The 20549-nt window shown below is 47.3% G+C and overlaps 1 long non-coding RNA gene across 2 annotated transcripts; it reads left to right on the top strand.

Annotated features, from left to right (window-relative positions):
• The first annotated feature begins 5083 nt into the window (after positions 1–5083).
• LOC126992951 (uncharacterized) lies at positions 5084–16645 on the top strand. Of its 2 annotated transcripts, XR_007747186.1 has the most exons (5): positions 5084–5279; positions 5404–5589; positions 15362–15423; positions 15827–15857; positions 15996–16645. It is a non-coding gene; the product is annotated as an uncharacterized LOC126992951 (long non-coding RNA). The 2 variants fall into 2 exon arrangements; XR_007747188.1 differs by lacking the exon at positions 15362–15423 and having other exon boundaries at positions 5404–5527.
• Positions 16646–20549: the final 3904 nt, after the last annotated feature.

The following is a 20549-nucleotide window of genomic DNA, read 5'->3' on the forward strand; positions in this document are numbered from 1 at the left end:
TCTTCTGACTTGGCACTTTAAGTTTTTATAAGTATTTACTAGGTTAACGTTGCTTGTGTCTTTTTTCCAGGCTTTCAAGGCATTGTTTTATTGTTGTTTCAAAGTTCTTAACTCTTCATTAAGCCATTTAGCAAAGGGTCTTTTCAATTCCTTTGTCACTAAGGGTGCGCAAAAATCAAGACATTTCAAAAAGACACCATTAAGAACCTTAACTTGAGTGCTGACATTACCAGTAATGTAGATGTTATCTAATGTCTTACTTTCTGATGTTAATACATTACAGAATAATTATGGTGAGTAGTTCTTCATTTCTCGGAATGTTTTTGTTATAGTTAGCCTTTTAGGTTTGGCAATGTCAAGAGTGAGAGTTAGCAAGTCATGGTCAGCAATGGGGCAAACAATACCATCATGGTCCAACACTAAGGCAGGATTATTTGTCACAATAAGATCCAATAATGTTGCCGACAGGGATGTAGTTCTTATTGGCTAATTTACTGACTTAATTTTGTATTATTAATTACTTGTTTCATTTTGTTGTTTTTAGATAAAAAAATTACAATTAAAGTCACCCAACACATAAAAAGGCTTATTTCTGAGGTGTATATAATAAAAACATCTAAAATGTAGTCAAAATGTGAAAGAGTTAGCGTGCGGGTGACGGTACATGCAGCCAATTGTTATAGAAGGTAGTTTTCGGCATTGCACGGTAAGCCATAAGTCCTCAATCCCCTCGACTCGGTCAATGTTTACATCAATCACAGTGACAGTACAAATATTCCTAACATATATACACACTCCTCCACCTCTGCTTTTGTCACGTCTATATACACTAAAATCAGACATGGCAACGTGCTGGTCTAAAACATCATTGGTCAACCAGGTTTCACTCACACATAAAATGTCAGGTTGACGTTCGTTCACTAAAAGACGTATTTCGTCAAGATTACATAAAAGACTTTGTGCATTGAAATGTTCAATTTCCAATTTGTCCTTTTTTTTCGTGTAAGTGGCTCTGTCTTCATGGCCGGACTCCTATTCGACAGGAAGCTAGCATAACCTTTCTTTGTGACCAAGGCGACGGTAATTACCGCACCTCAGTCTGTGGTCGAATCGACAGGTAGCCAGTCTATGGTTGTGTTCCCCACAGTTATAACAGCCAAATATCGGAGCTGCATGGTGAGGTGCACAGCTCGAGACAGGCTGAGACTGTACATCACCGTGGCACCATGGGGGGGCGGTGTTGTGGCTGGCCGTGGCCCTCCCCTGCACGTGATGACTCCAGCGAGTGACAGGAGTTGGCGAGCTCGGAGCTGCGTGGTGAGGTGCACAGCTCGAGACAGGCTGAGACTGCTCATCGCCGTGGCGCCATGGAGGAGTGTTGTGGCTGGCCGTGGCCCTCCCATACACGTGATGACTCCAGCGAGCGGCAGGAATTGGCAAGGGGTCTGTGTCGGGCCGCGATGCAGCAGTTAGGTGCTCCCGTCCACTGTGCTCCCGTCTGCCACGGAAGCGGTGAGGGACAGCATTGCGTACATAGGGGCCTGGTGGGGGGTGGGGGGTAGCACTGGGGGTCGATCTGTGGGATAGAGGTTGTAGCACAGGGTGGGAACGGTGAAGGGGTAGTTGCGGGGACGAAGTTCGTGTAATCTTATTGACATTATTTACAGTTAAAGGGGCCGTTTTAACTTTATTCCAGTTCTTACATAAATTAAAGTCAGGACATTGTGAATCAATTGAGTCAAGTAGTCTGACTGCACCAAGTCTACTAAATGTTGAGTTATTTTCATCGGATTCAAAGCAGAGATCATCTAAATCACCAGTGCTAAGTATGAAGAAAGGAGGCGTTTTGATGATCTTAACGTCATTTGATTCACCCCATCTTAGCAAGTGTTCATTATATGTTTCAATTTGGGCACTGAATTGGACTAGCTTTACATGTGGTACAACCTGACAAACGCTTAGATTCACCCCATCTTAGCAAGTGTTCATTATATGTTTCAATTTGGGCACTGAATTGGACTAGCTTTACATGTGGTACAACCTGACAAACGCTTTGTTTCATAGGGTCATTTTTCTGCTGGGATTTTTCAGCCGCCGCCGAGTGACTTAAAACTACCCACATGCTGCCCAGAAGACCACCTATCAACCCGGACACTAGATTCTAGGATTAAAGATGAGCTCCGGGAGGGCAGTATGAGCCAATGCAAGATGGCGCCACTATAAACACTCGCCTGCGCCAGATCAGGATGGGCCGACCATCAGGCCCCACCGAAGAAGCCTTGGGCCGACCATCAGGATTCAACGGGAACAAGCTTACCGGCACTATAGGCCAGGACGTAAAAAAAATAAAAATAAAAATAAAATAAAAGTGGGGTGGAGCTCCTTGTCACGGGCTCTTCCTGCTCTTGTTAGACTGAAGCTCTTGTTCCAGATGGGTGACTCGTGTCTGCAGTGACCTAATTGTTTCGTAAGCAGTCCTGACTTCTTCATTAAGTAGCTCGATTTCCAAGTCTTTGGTATTTATACGGTTTTTAATGCTCTCAATATCAAGGGCAATTTTCTGAATGTCGGAGCAGAGAGGCAGGTCAGTATTAGAAAGGTGCAATTCAGAGTGATTAGAGTGGTGTGATTGGTCGGTCTCGCTGTGGAGTAGATTCATGGGGTTGTCCTGGTATGGCGGCACGGTGGCAGCAGGCTGGCGTGACTGCCCATCCTTAGAGTCAAGCGAATGAGCATCTTCGCAATAAGGGCGTTGAGTGGCTTCAGCTTGAGGTGCCATATCACTGATGAGAGCAGGTGTGGCGTCAGTACCTGGAGCTGTGTCAGGTTGGGAAATCTGAAGGATCATGTTGATGAGCTGATCCTTTCTCCCCCATACATTAGACAGTCCAAGTTCGCGGCATCTTTTTTGTAGGTCTGACTTCCTATATTTTTCTAAAGTTTCTCTGGACTCTGGGTGCCTGTCAGTGGTAGTCTGAGAAGGTTGTGTTACTGAGTCTATATCAACCATGTTGTCAGGTGTTTACAGGGTGGCTGTTTGAGCACCTTAATTGTCTATAGATATACTAGGGATCAGCTTTAATGAGCTTGGGCAAAAGACGGTGGTGTATATGGGATTGGGTTACAAGTGGTTGAACGTTGATTAGAACGAACCACCGTTGTCATGGTAACGATGACGTCACTTTAACTCAGAGCGCATGCGCCAACCCCAGCAGAGTACTCAAGGGGGGGATTACTTTGAGCACCAAGATTTCACAGGCAAAAAACATAAAGTCCAAATCCTTAACTTTTCTAAATGTGCCCGTATGCTCTTACTGTGCTTATGCGCCTTCTGGCCACATCATGCAGCGCTGAAGGTGTATAGTTAAGCCACAGAGCCAGGAAATCAGATGAGCTGTCCAGGCACAGGCAAACACACCGCCATCTTGGAGAAGGAGGAGGAAGAGGAGGAGGAGGAGGAGAAGGAGAAGGAGGAGGAGGAGGAGGAGGAGGAAGAGGATGGATATGTTGGTAGTGGTCTTGATGTTGGTAGTGATGCAAGAAAAAATGAAGCAGAAAAGGAGATGAGGAAAAAAGAGAGAGGAATAGACGGAGGGAAAAAAAAGGGAAGAGGTGGAATTTTGCAGGAATAAAATGTCTATGTAGAGGAGGGAGAGGAAGAAGAGAGGAGACATAAACACGCCTGTCCGCTTGTCAAAACCCCGTCGTACGTGCTAGTAATGTTGTAATTACCACCACACCGTGCCCTTAATGCGGACCCGGTAGGAGCCGCTGTTCCTAAGATTATCCAAATGCAGTCATGAAGGAAGGCGTTGCAAAGATTTTTTCATTAACTAATCCAAGAGTGGTATCAGAATAAGTGGGTAAAGTTTGAGTGAGTTGTTTTGCTAGTGGGCATGTTAGTGCATATGAGAAGAGCTGAAGGATGAGTATAATGTGGAGTGTGTGTGTTTAAAGTGAATGGTTGGAGTATATACAAGTGTACATGAGAACAGAGTGTATGTTTATAAGTGTATGTATATATCATTATCCCACCCGGGCAATCAAGCCAAGGTCTGCATCCCACCCGGGCAATCAAGCCAAGGTCTGCATCCCACCCAGGCGATTAAGCCAAGGTCCGCATCGCACCTGGACGATTAAGCCAAGGTCAACAATCATTATCCCACCCGGGCAATTAAGCCAAGGTCAGCAGTCATTATCCCACCCGGGCGATTAAGCCAAGGTCTGCATCCCACCCGGGCGGTTAAGCCAAGGTCCGCATCCCACCCGGGCGAATAAGCCAAGGTCAGCATCCTACCCGGGCGACTAAGCCTAGGTCAGCAATCATTATCCCACCCGGGCGATCAAGCCAAGGTCCGCATCCCACCCGGGCGATTAAGCCAAGGTCTGCATCCCACCCGGGCGATTAAGCCAAGGTCTGCATCCCACCCGGGCGATTAAGCCAAGGTCTGCATCCCACCCGGGCGATTAAGCCAAGGTCAGCAGTCATTATCCCACCCGGGCGATTAAGCCAAGGTCCGCATCCCACCCGGGCGATTAAGCCAAAGTCAGCATCCTACCCGGGCGATTAAGCCAAGGTCCGCAATCATTATCCCACCCGGGCGATCAAGCCAAGGTCCGCATCCCACCGGGCGATTAAGCCAAGGTCTGCATCCCCGGGCGATGAAGCCAAGGTCAGCATCCCACCCGGGCGATTAAACCAAGGTCCGCGCCCCACCCGGGCGATTAAGCCAAGGTCTGCATCCCACCCGGGCGATTAAGCCAAGGTCCGCAATCATTATCCCACCCGGGCGATCAAGCCAAGGTCCGCATCCCACCCAGGCGATTAAGCCAAGGTCCTCATCCCACCCGGGCGATTAAGCCAAGGTCCGCAATTATTATCCCACCCGGGCGATCAAGCCAAAGTCCGCATCCCACCCGGGCGATTAAGCCATGGTCATCAATCATTATCCCACCGGGCTATCCAGCCAAGGTCCGCATCCCACCCGGGCGATTAAGCCATGGTCAGCAATCATTATCTCACCCGGGCAATCAAGCCAAGGTCCGCATCCCACACGGGCGATCAAGCTAAGGTCCGCATCCCACCCGGGCGATTAAGCCATGGTCAGCAATCATTATCCCACCCAGGCGATCAAGCCAAGGTCCGCATCCCACCCGGGCGATTAAGCCAAGGTCATCAATCATTATCCCACCCGGGCAATCAAGCCAAGGTCCGCATCCCACCCGGGCGATTAAGCCAAGGTCAGCAATCATTATCCCACCCTGGCAATCAAGCCAAGGTCCGCATCCCGCCCGAGCTATCAAGCCTAGGACCACATCCCACCCCGGCAATCAAGCTAAGGTCCCCATCCCACCAGAGCAATCAAGCCAAGGGCCACATCCCACCCCGGCAATCAAGCCAAGGTCCGCATCCCACCCGAGCTATCAAGCCAAGGGCCACATCCCACCCCGGCAATCAAGCTAAGGTCCGCATCCCACCAGAGCAATCAAGCCAAGGGCCACATCCCACCCCGGCAATCAAGCTAAGGTCCGCATCCCACCAGAGCAATCAAGCCAAGGGCCACATCCCACCCTTGCAATCAAGCTAAGGTCCGCATCCCACCAGAGCAACCAAGCCAAGGGCCACATCCCACCCAGGCAATCAAGCTAGGGTCCGTATCCCACCCGGGCAATCAAGCTAGGGTCCGTATCCCACCCGGGCAATCAAGCCAAGGTCAACATCCCACCCGGGCAATCAAGCCAAGGTCTGCGATCATTATCCCACCCGGGCAGTTAAGCCAAGGTCAGCATCCCACCCGGACAGTCAAGCCAGGGTCAGCAACCCTCCCCATTCCTCCGGGCTTGGGACCGGCTCTTAGTTGGGCTGGCTTGCCCCCCAAGAGGCTGGGTTAACAGTTTTGTTCCCCCTTTCTTCACCTCTTTCTACGTACAACAACTTTTGTTTTCACAGTCTCCGTAAAAGATGCAGTGGAAGGTTTACGGCACCTTCAGTTGTCTTTCAACAACTGTAATTTCTTGTTTCTTTACTAACTTCATCTGTTTCGTTAATGACTTCCCTTTCCAACGTCTCTGCCTTCTTTTTTGAGGGTAATTGTGTTTCTTCCTCAAAGTGTGTCCGCGATTCGTCATCACTCAACTATACGTTGTTCTCCTTAGGATCGTCATCAAGGTTAGGGTAACGCATATATTGAGGGCATTTGGTGTTGGCGACCTCTTCTGACCGCCTGCAGGGGCCGAGGACCTCCTCGGGGTCCCTCAGTAACTCCGTCTCTGCCGAGAGGGGGCCCAAGGCTTCCCCCTCGGCCCCCGGCCCCGGCCCTAGCAGGAAGACTGTTTGGCTCTTCACAAAATGCCAGGACGAAGATAAAGTTAATATATTTTTTAAGTGTATTGATGCTGATGAAACCGAGTTTATCAATTCTAGGATGGAAAACCGGATAGACTCCCGACCGTGGATTCAGCATCGAAAACCTGTTCTTGCGACACCATCCGGCAGAGACCGTTTCTTTATAGGAGGGAATGTCTAATAAAGAGAAAACTGTACTGCGCAGATCACAATAACCAGGCAAACACACACACACACACACACACACACACACACACACACACACACACACACACATGCGTGTACACTTATGAAAGAAATTTGAAATAAGAGAAAATAGTGTAAGAAGATAACGAGGGAGAAAGAATTAAGAAAGATACAATGATGTGAACAAAGAAAGGAGAGAGAGAGAGAGAGAGAGAGAGAGAGAGAGAGAGAGAGAGAGAGAGAGAGAGAGAGAGAGAGAGAGAGAGAGAGAGAGAGAGAGAGAGAGAGAGAGAGAGAGAGAGAGAGAGAGAGAGAGAGAGAGAGAGAGAGAGAGAGAGAATAGAAGATTAAAAAAGACGATGTTAAAGTACAGTGAGAGGAAGAGAAGAGGAACACAGATAGAGGGTAGTTGCTAAGTTAGATGATGATGACGATGATAAGGAGGAGGAGGAGGAGCACTGAGGCCACGCGCTTCTTTACCTTTACCTGCCTATTCTACTCTCCCTTCCTCCTCTATACCAAACATTTTTCACACTAGGTAAATTCTTCATATAGTCATCGTTCGAATATTTAAAAGCTATCTCAAAATCATCGTTTGGGTAAATTCTAAAGTCATCTCGTCTTTATCCTTAGTTGTATCTGTCCTTCCATCATGGCGCCGCGAGGAAGACTGTCAGACTGCTACGTGGCGGCTGGCAGCGATAGACCCCGCGTAGTAATATATCAGGAATGTAATCGTTTAAAATCAAAATACAAATACTTGCGCTATTATTTACCTTATTAAACAGAAGAAAATAACGTAGAACTCGTAAAGACCGATTTATGTCCGAAATCGTAATGATCCATGCGCGTTCTGGATATTACTGGCTTAGGAACTAGTTTGTATGGTGCACTGCAAGGCACCTATCAGGCTCAGTCTGTCTATAGAGGCGCTCGTGAAACAATAACAATGGACTTAGAGAAAATCGTGAGGCAGAGCTCTCATCAGCGGGGCGGGAGGAGGAGGAGGAGGAGGAGGAGGAGGAATAGAATAGAATAGAATAGAATAGAACTTATTTCCATTATTTCAATAGTTTTTCTTGACATATATCTTATAATCAATTAGAGTTATAACAAAAGTCCCATACAATAAGGCCAGTGAAGTTTAGCCAGACGTGTTAAAAACTAAATCTAGGCACTGAGAGCTAATAAGTATTAGACCATAAAGCAACAGTGCTGAGTCAAAATAAAAACAAGAAAAAGATTTAACAGGGCGAGGCCTATCACAGTCAGATGTAAAATAAATAAAATCAAATATGGGACCAAAAACTAAAAATTGAATAAGAGTTAGATAAGCTACTGGGAAAATTGCCTATTAAGTAAAAAAAAAATTGAGACGTGATTTGAAAGTGAACAGGGAGGGGGCGTGTTGTACAACAGGAGGCAGGTTGTTCCAAAGTGAGGGAGCACCCACTTGGAAAGACCTGGTGGCAAGGCAAGTGTTACACCGGGGTACATGTAGGTGTTCAGTCTGCCTGGTGTATACATGGTGACGGCGACTGTCACGAACACGAGCTAATGGGAGCAACCACTCAGGGAGGTCATGGTTGATTATCCTATATGTGAGTGTTATAATCTCATACACATACTGGTGATTTATTTTCAGCCATTTCAGTTCCCTAAGGAAGGGAGTAACATGGTCACTTTTTGCAGCGCCTCCGAGAGCCACTTTGGCTGCAAAATTTTGTATTTTTTGTACACGTTCTATTTGGGTGATGTTGGTTGCTCCCCAGATGCTTATTCCATAGTTAATGATACTCATAACTAATGATTGTACCACAATTATACTTGTTGATTTATTAAAACTATCTTTTATTCAATTAATAAACATAATGATTCCATGTGCTTTTTTAATTAATTCTGTGATATGTGCATCGAACGATAGATGGTTATCAAAATATATGCCTAAGTTCTTCACTGATGTACTGGGGGGTAATAACACTGCCGTCCACCATCAGGTGGATATTGCGAGGAATCAGTGATAAAAGCCTTCTGGATCCAATAAAGATACATTGATTTGGGGGGCATTGAGCATTAGACCATTTGCATTAAAGTATGCTTTAGCTAATTTAGTCTTCAGCTTTTTGTATAAGGTCCTTTAAATTATCAATATTACTTGAAAGAATAATTTGGGTGTCGTCTGCGTATTGAAAGACGTCACAGTTGAGGAGGAATGAAGCAAGATCATTCACATAAATATTAAAGAGAATAGGGCCAAGAACAGACCCTTGAGGCACCCCATATGAAATACCTGTCTTATCAGACACAGTGTCATTTAATCACACTGATTGTGTTCTGTCACTAAGGTAACTCTCGAACCAGAATGGATCCACATTGCATTAAGGTATTTTTTTAAGCAGAATAACATGAATAACGCTGTCAAAGGCCTTTGATAAATCGCAGAGAGTGACCAGAGAGACATTTTTATTATCCATGTTGGAATATAGATTCTTATTTAGTGTTAATAGAGCTGAAGTAGTTGATAACTTTGGTCTGAAGCCATGCTGAGCATTAATAAGTAGGTGATTTGATTCCAGATGCTGAATCAACTGTGATGAAACTATTTTTTCTAGTAGTTTGGAGAGGACTGGGAGGATATATGGGACGATAATTACTGGGGTCGTTTACATCACCAGTCTTGAGGATGGGTACCACGATTGAGAATTTCCATGCTGTGGGAAAAATTCCTGTGACTATTGACGTGTTCATGATGGTGGTTAAATAGGAGAAAATAACAGGAAGGGAATCATTAAGGAATCTCAGTGGTATCCCATCAGACCCACATGCATCACTATTGTTCATATGTGCAATGGTAAGGACTAAAGTTTGCCAGTCAATAGGCTCAGGTCTGAACAGACAGTTAGGATCAGTGATGTCAACTGGATCTGCAGTTGGGAGACTTGAGGAGTCACATAATTGTGTCTTTTCAAAAGTGATTCTACCAACGTTAGCAAAAAAATCATTGAAGAGCTTAGCAGTCTGCATGGCAGTTTCTTTATGGTTACATGTGACAGGCAGATTACTGCTTTTATTATTAGGGATAAGTTCCTTAATGGTTTTCCAAATGATTTTACTATTACCTTTGTTGTCAAATTTTTTGTTGTAGTATTCGGATTTGAATTAGTGAATAGATCTTCTGACTTGGCACTTTAAGTTTTTATAAGTATTTACTAGGTTAACGTTGCTTGTGTCTTTTTTCCAGGCTTTCAAGGCATTGTTTTATTGTTGTTTCAAAGTTCTTAACTCTTCATTAAGCCATTTAGCAAAGGGTCTTTTCAATTCCTTTGTCACTAAGGGCGCGCAAAAATCAAGACATTTCAAAAAGACACCATTAAGAACCTTAACTTGAGTGCTGACATTACCAGTAATGTAGATGTTATCTAATGTCTTACTTTCTGATGTTAATACATTACAGAATAATTATGGTGAGTAGTTCTTCATTTCTCGGAATGTTTTGTTATAGTTAGCCTTTTAGGTTTGGCAATGTCAAGAGTGAGAGTTAGCAAGTCATGGTCAGCAATGGGGCAAACAATACCATCATGGTCCAACACTAAGGCAGGATTATTTGTCACAATAAGATCCAATAATGTTGCCGACAGGGATGTAGTTCTTATTGGCTAATTTACTAACTGACTTAATTTTGTATTATTAATTACTTGTTCCATTTTGTTGTTTTTAGATAAAAAATTACAATTAAAGTCACCCAACACATAAAAAGGCTTATTTCTGAGGTGTATATAATAAAAACATCTAAAATGTAGTCAAAATGTGAAAGAGTTAGCGTGCGGGTGACGGTACATGCAGCCAATTGTTATAGAAGGTAGTTTTCGGCATTGCACGGTAAGCCATAAGTCCTCAATCCCCTCGACTCGGTCAATGTTTACATCAATCACAGTGACAGTACAAATATTCCTAACATATATACACACTCCTCCACCTCTGCTTTTGTCACGTCTATATACACTAAAATCAGACATGGCAATGTGCTGGTCTAAAACATCATTGGTCAACCAGGTTTCACTCACACATAAAATGTCAGGTTGACGTTCGTTCACTAAAAGACGTATTTCGTCAAGATTACATAAAAGACTTTGTGCATTGAAATGTTCAATTTCCAATTTGTCCTTTTTTTTCGTGTAAGTGGCTCTGTCTTCATGGCCGGACTCCTATTCGACAGGAAGCTGGCATAACCTTTCTTTGTGACCAAGGCGACGGTAATTACCGCACCTCAGTCTGTGGTCGAATCGACAGGTAGCCAGTCTATGGTTGTGTTCCCCACAGTTATAACAGCCAAATATCGGAGCTGCATGGTGAGGTGCACAGCTCGAGACAGGCTGAGACTGTACATCACCGTGGCACCATGGGGGGGCGGTGTTGTGGCTGGCCGTGGCCCTCCCCTGCACGTGATGACTCCAGCGAGTGACAGGAGTTGGCGAGCTCGGAGCTGCGTGGTGAGGTGCACAGCTCGAGACAGGCTGAGACTGCTCATCGCCGTGGCGCCATGGAGGAGTGTTGTGGCTGGCCGTGGCCCTCCCATACACGTGATGACTCCAGCGAGCGGCAGGAATTGGCAAGGGGTCTGTGTCGGGCCGCGATGCAGCAGTTAGGTGCTCCCGTCCACTGTGCTCCCGTCTGCCACGGAAGCGGTGAGGGACAGCATTGCGTACATAGGGGCCTGGTGGGGGGTGGGGGGTAGCACTGGGGGTCGATCTGTGGGATAGAGGTTGTAGCACAGGGTGGGAACGGTGAAGGGGTAGTTGTGGGGACTAAGTTTGTGTAATCTTATTAACATTATTTACAGTTAAAGGGGCCGTTTTAACTTTATTCCAGTTCTTACAAAAATTAAAGTCAGGACATTGTGAATCAATTGAGTCAAGTAGTCTGACTGCACCAAGTCTACTAAATGTTGAGTTATTTTCATCGGATTCAAAGCAGAGTTCATCTAAATCACCAGTGCTAAGTATGAAGAAAGAAGGGGTTTTGATGATCTTAACGCCATTTGATTCACCCCATCTTAGCAAGTGTTCATTATATGTTTCAATTTGGGCACTGAATTGGACTAGCTTTACATGTGGTACAACCTGACAAACGCTTTGTTTCATAGGGTCATTTTTCTGCTGGGATTTTTCAGCCGCCGCCGAGTGACTTAAAACTACCCACATGCTGTCCAGAAGACCATCTATCAACCCGGACACTAAATTCTAGGATTAAAGATGAGCTCCGGGAGGGCAGTATGAGCCAATGCAAGATGGCGCCACTATAAACACTCGCCTGCGCCAGAACAGGCTGGGCCGACCATCAGGCCCCACCGGGAAGAAGCCTTGGGCCGACCATCAGGATTCACCGGGAACAAGCCTACCGGCGCAATAGGCCACGACGTAAAAATTTTTTTTTTTTAATTTAAGTAAATAAAAAGTGGGGTGGAGCTCCTTGTCACGGGCTCTTCCCTGCTCTTGTTAGACTGAAGCTCTTGTTCCAGATGGGTGACTCGTGTCTGCAGTGACCTAATTGTTTCGTAAGCAGTCCTGACTTCTTCATTAAGTAGCTCGATTTCCAAGTCTTTGGTATTTATACGGTTTTTAATGCTCTCAATATCAAGGGCAATTTTCTGAATGTCGGAGCAGAGAGGCAGGTCAGTATTAGAAAGGTGCAATTCAGAGTGATTAGAGTGGTGTGATTGGTCGGTCTCGCTGTGGAGTAGATTCATGGGGTTGTCCTGGTATGGCGGCACGGTGGCAGCAGGCTGGCGTGACTGCCCATCCTTAGAGTCAAGCGAATGAGCATCTTCGCAATAAGGGCGTTGAGTGGCTTCAGCTTGAGGTGCCATATCACTGATGAGAGCAGGTGTGGCGTCAGTACCTGGAGCTGTGTCAGGTTGGGAAATCTGAAGGATCATGTTGATGAGCTGATCCTTTCTCCCCCATACATTAGACAGTCCAAGTTCTCGGCATCTTGGAGAAGGAGGAGGAGGAGGAGGAGGAGGAGGAGGAGGAGGTGGAGGTGGAGGTGTAGGAGGAGGAGGAGGAGGAAGAGGATGGATATGTTGGTAGTGGTCTTGATGGTGATAGTGATGCAAGAAAAAATGAATCAGAAAAGGAGATGAGGAAAAAAGAAAGAGGAATAGACGGAGGGAAAAAAAAGGGAAGAGGTTGAATTTTGCAGGAATAAAATGTCTATGTAGAGGAGGGAGAGGAAGAAGAGAGGAGACATAAACACGCCTGTCCGCTTGTCAAAACCCCGTCGTACGTGCTAGTAATGTTGTAATTACCACCACACCGTGCCCTTAATGCGGACCCGGTAGGAGCCGCTGTTCCTAAGATTATCCAAATGCAGTCATGAAGGAAGGCGTTGCAAAGATTTTTTCATTAACTAATCCAAGAGTGGTATCAGAATAAGTGGGTAAAGTTTGAGTGAGTTGTTTTGCTAGTGGGCATGTTAGTGCATATGAGAAGAGCTGAAGGATGAGTATAATGTGGAGTGTGTGTGTTTAAAGTGAATGGTTGGAGTATATACAAGTGTACATGAGAACAGAGTGTATGTTTATAAGTGTATGTATATATCATTATCCCACCCGGGCAATCAAGCCAAGGTCTGCATCCCACCCGGGCAATCAAGCCAAGGTCTGCATCCCACCCAGGCGATTAAGCCAAGGTCCGCAATCATTATCCCACCCGGGCAATCAAGCCAAGGTCTGCATCCCACCCGGGCAATCATGCCAAGGTCCGCAATCCTTATCCCACCCAAGCGATTAAGCCAAGGTCGCAATCATTATCCCACTCGGATCAAGCCAAGGTCTGCATCCCACCCGGGCGATTAAGCCAAGGTCCGCAATCATTATCCCACCCGGGCGATTAAGCCAAGGTCAAAATCATTATCCCACTCGGGCGATTAAGCCAAGGTCCGCAACCCACCCTGGCGATCAAGCCAAGGTCCGCATCCCACCGGGCAATTAAGCCGAAGTCCGCATCCCACCCGGGCAATTAAGCCAAGGTCCGCAATCATTATCCCACCCTGGCAATTAAGCCAAGGTCCGCATCCCACCCGGGAGATTAAGCCAAGGTCAGCAATCATTATCCCACCCGGGTAATTAAGCCAAGGTCCGCATCCCACCCGGGCGATTAAGCCAAGGTCCGCATTCCACCCGAGCGATTAAGCCAAGGTCAGCAATCATTATCCCACCCGGGCGATTAAGCCAAGGTCCGCATCCCACCCGGCCGATTAAGCCAAGGTCCGCATCCCACCCGGGCGATTAAGCTAAGGTCAGCAGTCATTATCCCACCCGGGCGATTAAGCCAAGGTCTGCATCCCACCCGGGCGATTAAGCCAAGGTCTGCATCCCACCCGGGCGATTAAGCCAAGGTCCGCAATCATTATCCCACCCGGGCGATTAAGCCAAGGTCAGCAATCATTATCCCACCCGGGCGATTAAGCCAAGGTCCGCATCCTACCCGGGCGGTTAAGCCAAGGTCTGCATCCCACCCGGGCGATTAAGCCAAGGTCAGCAACCATTATCCCACCCGGGCGATTAAGCCAAGGTCCGCATCCCACCCGGGCGATCAACCCAAGGTCAGCAAGCATTATCCCACCCGGGCGATTAAGCCAAGGTCAGCAATCATTATCCCACCCGGGCGATTAAGCCAAGGTCAGCAATCATTATCCCACCCGGGCTATTAAGCCAAGGTCCGCATCCCACCCAGGCGATCAAGCCAAGGTCTGCATCCCACCCGGGCGATTAAGCCAAGGTCAGCAATCATTATCCCACCTGGGCGATTAAGCCAAGATCCGCATCCCACCCGGGCGATTAAGCCAAGGTCTGCATCCCACCCGGGCGATTAAGCCAAGGTACGCAGTCATTATCTCACCCGGGCGATCAAGCCAAGGTCCGCATCCCACCCGGGCGATTAAGCCAAGGTCTGCATCCCACCCGGGCGATTAAGCCATGGTCAGCAGTCATTATCCCACCCGAGCGATTAAGCCAAGGTCCGCATCCCACCCGGGCGATTAAGCCAAGGTCCGCATCCCACCCGGGCGATTAAGCCAAGGTCTGCATCCCACCGGGTCTATTAAGCCTAGGTCAGCAGTCATTATCCCACCCGAGCGATTAAGCCAAGGTCCGCACCCCACCCGGGCGATTAAGCCAAGGTCTGCATCCCACCCGGGCGATTAAGCCAAGGTCAGCAGTCATTATCCCACCCGAGCGATTAAGCCAAGGTCCGCATCCCACCCGAGCGATTAAGCCAAGGTCCGCATCCCACCCGGGCGATCAAGCCAAGGTCCGCATCCCACCCGTGCGATTAAGCCAAGGTCATCAATCATTATCCTACCCGGGCAATCAAGCCAAGGTCCGCATCCCACCCGGGCAATTAAGCCAAGATCAGCAATCATTATCCCACCTGGGCAATCAAGCCAAGGTCCTCATCCCACCCGGGCGATTAAGCCAAGGTCAGCAATCATTATCCCACCCTAGCAATCAAGCCAAAGTCCGCATCCCACCTGAGCTATCAAGCCAAGGGCCACATCCCACCCCGGCAATCAAGTTAAGGTCCCCATCCCACCAGAGCAATCAAGCCAAGGGCCACATCCCACCCCGGCAATCAAGCTAAGGTCTGCATCCCACCAGAGCTATCAAGCCAAGGGCCACATCCCACCCCGGCAATCAAGCTAAGGTCCGCATCCCACCAGAGCAATCAAGCAAAGGGCCACATCCCACCCCGGCAATCAAGCTAAGATCCGCATCCCACCAGAGCAATCAAGCCAAGGGCCACATCCCACCCCGGCATTCAAGCTAAGGTCCGCATCCCACCAGAGCAATCAAGCCAAGGGCCACATCCCACCCCGGCATTCAAGCTAAGGTCCGCATCCCACCAGAGCAATCAAGCCAAGGGCCACATCCTACCCCAGCAATCAAGCTAAGGTCCGCCTCATACCCGAGCTATCAAGCCAAGGGCCACATCCCACCCCAGCAATCAAGCTAAGGTCCGCATCCTACCCGAGCTATCAAGCCAAGGGCCACATCCCACCCTTGCAATCAAGCTAAGGTCTGCATCCCACCAGAGCTCTCAAGCCAAGGGCCACATCCCACCCCGGCAATCAAGGTAAGGTTCGCATCCCACCAGAGTAGTCAAGCCAAGGGCCACATTCCACCCCGGCAATCAAGCCAAGGGCCACATCCCACCCTTGCAATCAAGCTAAGGTCCGCATCCCACCAGAGCAATCAAGCCAAGGGCCACATTCCACCCCGGCAATCAAGCTAAGGGCCGCATCCCACCCGAGCAATCAAGCCAAGGTCAACATCCCACCCGGGCAATCAAGCCAAGGTCAGCGATCATTATCCCACCCGGGCAGTTAAGCCAAGGTCAGCATCCCACCCGGGCAATCAAGCCAAGGTCAGCGATCATTATCCCACCCGGGCAGTTAAGCCAAGGTCAACATCCCACCCGGGCAATCAAGCCAAGGTCAGCGATCATTATCCCACCCGGGCAGTTAAGCCAAGGTCAGCATCCCACCCGGACAGTCAAGCCAGGGTCAGCAACCCTCCCCATTCCTCCGGGCTTGGGACCGGCTCTTAGTTGGGCTGGCTTGCCCCCCAAGAGGCTGGGTTAACAGTTTTGTTCCCCCTTTCTTCACCTCTTTCTACGTACAACAACTTTTGTTTTCACAGTCTCCGTAAAAGATGCAGTGGAAGGTTTACGGCACCTTCAGTTGTCTTTCAACAACTGTAATGTCTTGTTTCCTTACTAACTTCATCTGTTTCGTTAATGACTTCCCTTTCCAACGTCTCCGCCTTCTTTTTTGAGGGTAATTGTGTTTCTTCCTCAAAGTGTGTCCGCGATTCGTCATCACTCAACTATACGTTGTTCTCCTTAGGATCGTCATCAAGGTTATTGTAACGCATATATTGAGGGCATTTGGTGCTGGCGGCCTCTTCTGACCGCCTGCAGGGGACGGGGACCTCCTCGGGGCCCCTCAGTAACTCCGTCTCTGCCGTGAGGGGGCCCAAGGCTTCCCCCTCGGCCCCCGCCCCAGGCCCTAGCAGGAAGACTGTTTGGCTCTTCACAAAATGCCAAGACGAAGATAAAGTTAATATATTTTTTAAGTGTATTGATGCTGATGAAACCGAGTTTATCAATTCTAGGATGGAAAACCGGATAGACTCCCGACCGTGGATTCAGCATCGAAAACCTGTTCTTGCGAAACCATCCGGCAGAGACCGTTTCTTTATAGGAGGGAATGTCTAATAAAGAGAAAACTGTACTGCGCAGATCAAAATAACCAGGCAAACACACACACACACACACACACACACACACACACACACACACACACACACACACACACACACACACACACACACATGGGTGTACACTTATGAAAGAAATTTGAAAAAAGAGAAAATAGTGTAAGGAGAGAAAGAAAGAGAAAGAATTTAGAAAGATACAATGATGTGAACAAAAGAAAGGAGAGAGAGAGAGAGAGAGAGAGAGAGAGAGAGAGAGAGAGAGAGAGAGAGAGAGAGAGAGAGAGAGAGAGAGAGAGAGAGAGAGAGAGAGAGAGAGAGAGAGAGAGAGAGAGAGAATCAGAATCAGAATGCTTTATTCCATTAAAGTACAATGTACAATGGCTTTTCTCTTAATTACTAAATACTTTACATGTAGTACAGATATCATATATAAGACTTTCTTTAACTAATCTTTTTTTTTAATTACTAAATATTTACATGGGATATCATATATAGGAACTTGCTAGATATAATACATATGTACGAGATAAGTGTATATTATGTCCTTCACGCGTTCTTTAGCAAAAGCCTCCTTGAAGAGCGTGAATAGTTAGGGCTTTCTTGAAGCTCGTGAGTGACGGGAGTTCTTTTATATTAGGGGGGAGCTTGTTCCATGCTCTTGGTCCACTTACTAATAGTGACCGCGCACCATTGTCTGTTCTCACTCTTGGGATAAATAGGTCTCCGTTTTGTCTCGTTACAAGTTCGTTAATTTGTGTTACATATGGTAAGTTTAGTAGCCACTCAGGATAATATTTATGGGTCACTTTATACACCATTATGCACTGATCGAATTTCACTTTTTCGGTCATCCTTATCCACTTTAGTTCTTGTAACACAGGAGTAGCACGGTCGCGTCTTTTGTAGCCCCAGCAGCAACTTTGGCAGCGAAGTTTTGCAGTTTTGCACTCGCTGCATGAGGGTCTCATTGGTGTTGCCCCATATTTTAGTCCGTAATTGATTAGACTTAACACTAGTGTCTTGATAACAATCACTCTGGTGTCCTTATCAAATATGTCCTTAATTCTGTTTATGAACATTATAACCCCTATTACTTTTTTGTTGAGTTGATGTATGTGTGTGTCGAACGTCATGTACTTGTCAAAGTAAACACCCAATATTTTAACATGTTTGCTTATTGGTATATCACTTCCGTCAAAGTTGATGGTCATATCATCTGGTAAGCTCGATAACAGTTGCTGTGTGCCGATAAATATAAATTGGGTTTTGTTAGAATTCAACATAAGGCCACTTTTTAGGAAGTAAGTCTTGGTATTCGACAGTGTTACTTTAGCTCTGGTTATTAGCTGGTCTATGTTATTAATGTTGTCACTGTGGATAAACTGTGTGTCATCTGCGTACTGAACCAGTATACAGTCGCTGATGTGATCTGAGATATCATTAACAAAAATAGTAAAAAGAATAGGGCCAAGGATAGAGCCTTGTGGGACTCTATTTTTGTGGCCTAATTGGTAACATGTTGTGCACCGTATTTTATGGTCAAACCTGCATGTGTTTTGCGTGTGGTTTGTTTCCCCACAGTTGTAGCACGCTCCTCTTCTGCGTGGCCATGGTTGCGGTGGTGGTGACGGTGTGGAGCTCTGGGTGTGGGGGTGGGGGTGGCTTCTAGTCCATCCATGGGAGAGATGCTGTTGAGAGTTGTCATATCGGAGGTGGGAGGTCGGGTAGTGAGGGTTAGTGCCCTCCTATCGTCAGGTGTGGGACCAGGTGTTGTCAGGTTACTGTCCTGCCTTCCGTGGCCCCCATGAGGATAGGGGTGGGGTGGCGCGGAGGATTAAGGTCATTGTTCCGCCTTCCGTGGTTCCCAGCAGGGTGAGGATGGGGGTGGCGAGAAGGATTAGAGTAGGTGCGCCGCCCCGCCCTTCTCCATCCGTCGCTGTCCACCTGGCGTGCTGGTGAGGTGGGGGGGGGTGGCCAGGTGTCCTCTGTGTTTGCTTGTTAGGATGTTTGTGGAGGTAGTGTGACTGGAGATGTTTTCTGAGATTTTCCTTGTTAATGTTTCCCTGGAGAGGCGTACACTGGACAGCCATGGCACGAAGTAGTCTTGTGGCCCCTAGTCTGATAAGCATGGATCCTTGGTGCTGGCCATAAGCGTAGTAGCAATCCTCATCAATGTTACCATCCCCCAGCCTGAATAGCGGGTCAGGGTTTATAATGGGTATTTCATTTTCATTACCCCATTTTTGTAGGTGTTCATTGAAGTCATTTATTTTGGCCTGCAATGTATCACTCTGCAGGCTTGGCACCAGCTGACTGACATAGATGTCCATGTTTTCGTTTTTCGTTTTTAGTTCACTGATCAAGGCTCCGAGGTTATCCAGGGCTACTGTGTACTCGGATCTTTCCAGAATGTCAAAAAGCCCAGCGTAGATTATGCAAGTGGCGGGAGACCAGGAGAGTTTTTCTTTCACCCAGCAGCTCATGAGATCATAGTTTGCCTCCCCTAATGTTCTCACACTCCAGCTGTCTGATAAATCGGATACCTGGATGTTGCTGAGATTGACGTCACCAAGAATTAGATGTTTTTTCACTGGAGAGTCACGATTAGGCTGTGTTGTCTGGTGCACATCACTTGTATTACCACTTGCCTGTGTGTTTTCACTCGCTTTTTCCTCCAGATCACTGATACGGTGGCTTAGGCTAGTTAGGCTCACCGTATTTCTGACATCAGTATTACCGTCACTATGATCTCCTCTACTTATGATCCTTTCAAGTTTAGTTAGGCGTTCATCCAAATGATGGAAACAGGTGTTCATTTTCTTTATTTCCTCGTATGAGTGTTCGATTTCGTTGTTCATACTTTGCAGCATTCCGTACAGTTTATGTATTTCACACTCCAGTTTCTTGTGATTCACTGTAGGTTCTTGAGGGTCATTACTTGAGTTTGAGTTACTGCCGTGTGAGAGAACATTGTCATGGTCACTGCCCTGAGATGCTACACTTTCACTTTCGCTGTTGAGAGATGCAGGACTTTTGTCATGATCACTGCCCTGAGATGCTGCACAGACGGGTTCGCTACGGGGGTACCCAGCACGTTCACTTTCACCTTCGCTGTTGAGAGATGCAGGACTTTTGTCACGATCACTGCCCTGAGATGCTGCACAGACGGGTTCGCTACGGGGGTACCCAGCACGTTCACTTTCACCTTCGCTGTTGAGAGATGCAGGACTTTTGTCACGATCACTGCCCTGAGATGCTGCACAGACGGGTTCGCTACGGGGGTACCCAGCACGTTCACTTTCACCTTCGCTGTTGAGAGATGCAGGACTTTTGTCACGATCACTGCTCTGAGATGCTGCACAGATGGATTCACTACGGGGGTACACAGCACGTTCACTTTCACTTTCGCTGTTGAGAGATGCTGGACTTCCGCGTTCACAAGAATGATTGTTAACACTACAGCGTTTGTTGGTTGTCGATGTGCTGCACGGTGAAGGAGCTCCGTCGCTGTGGTTTGCCATTATCATTTCCACGAGCTGATCTTTGTTGGCCCACACATTTGTTAGTCCTATATTGCGGCAGTGTTTCTGCAGTTGCACTTTGGTGAAGTTGTGAAGGTATTCTGTGGTAGGATTTGCCATGGAAGGTTCATTCTTGTTTTCCACACGTGTTGTCTCGAGTGCAGAGGTAGACGAATCCATGTTGCTTGCTGATGATGGTATTAGAGATGATGGTATT

Source organism: Eriocheir sinensis, unplaced genomic scaffold (assembly GCF_024679095.1).
Source record: "Eriocheir sinensis breed Jianghai 21 unplaced genomic scaffold, ASM2467909v1 Scaffold529, whole genome shotgun sequence".
NCBI classification, from domain to species: Eukaryota; Metazoa; Arthropoda; class Malacostraca; order Decapoda; family Varunidae; genus Eriocheir; species Eriocheir sinensis.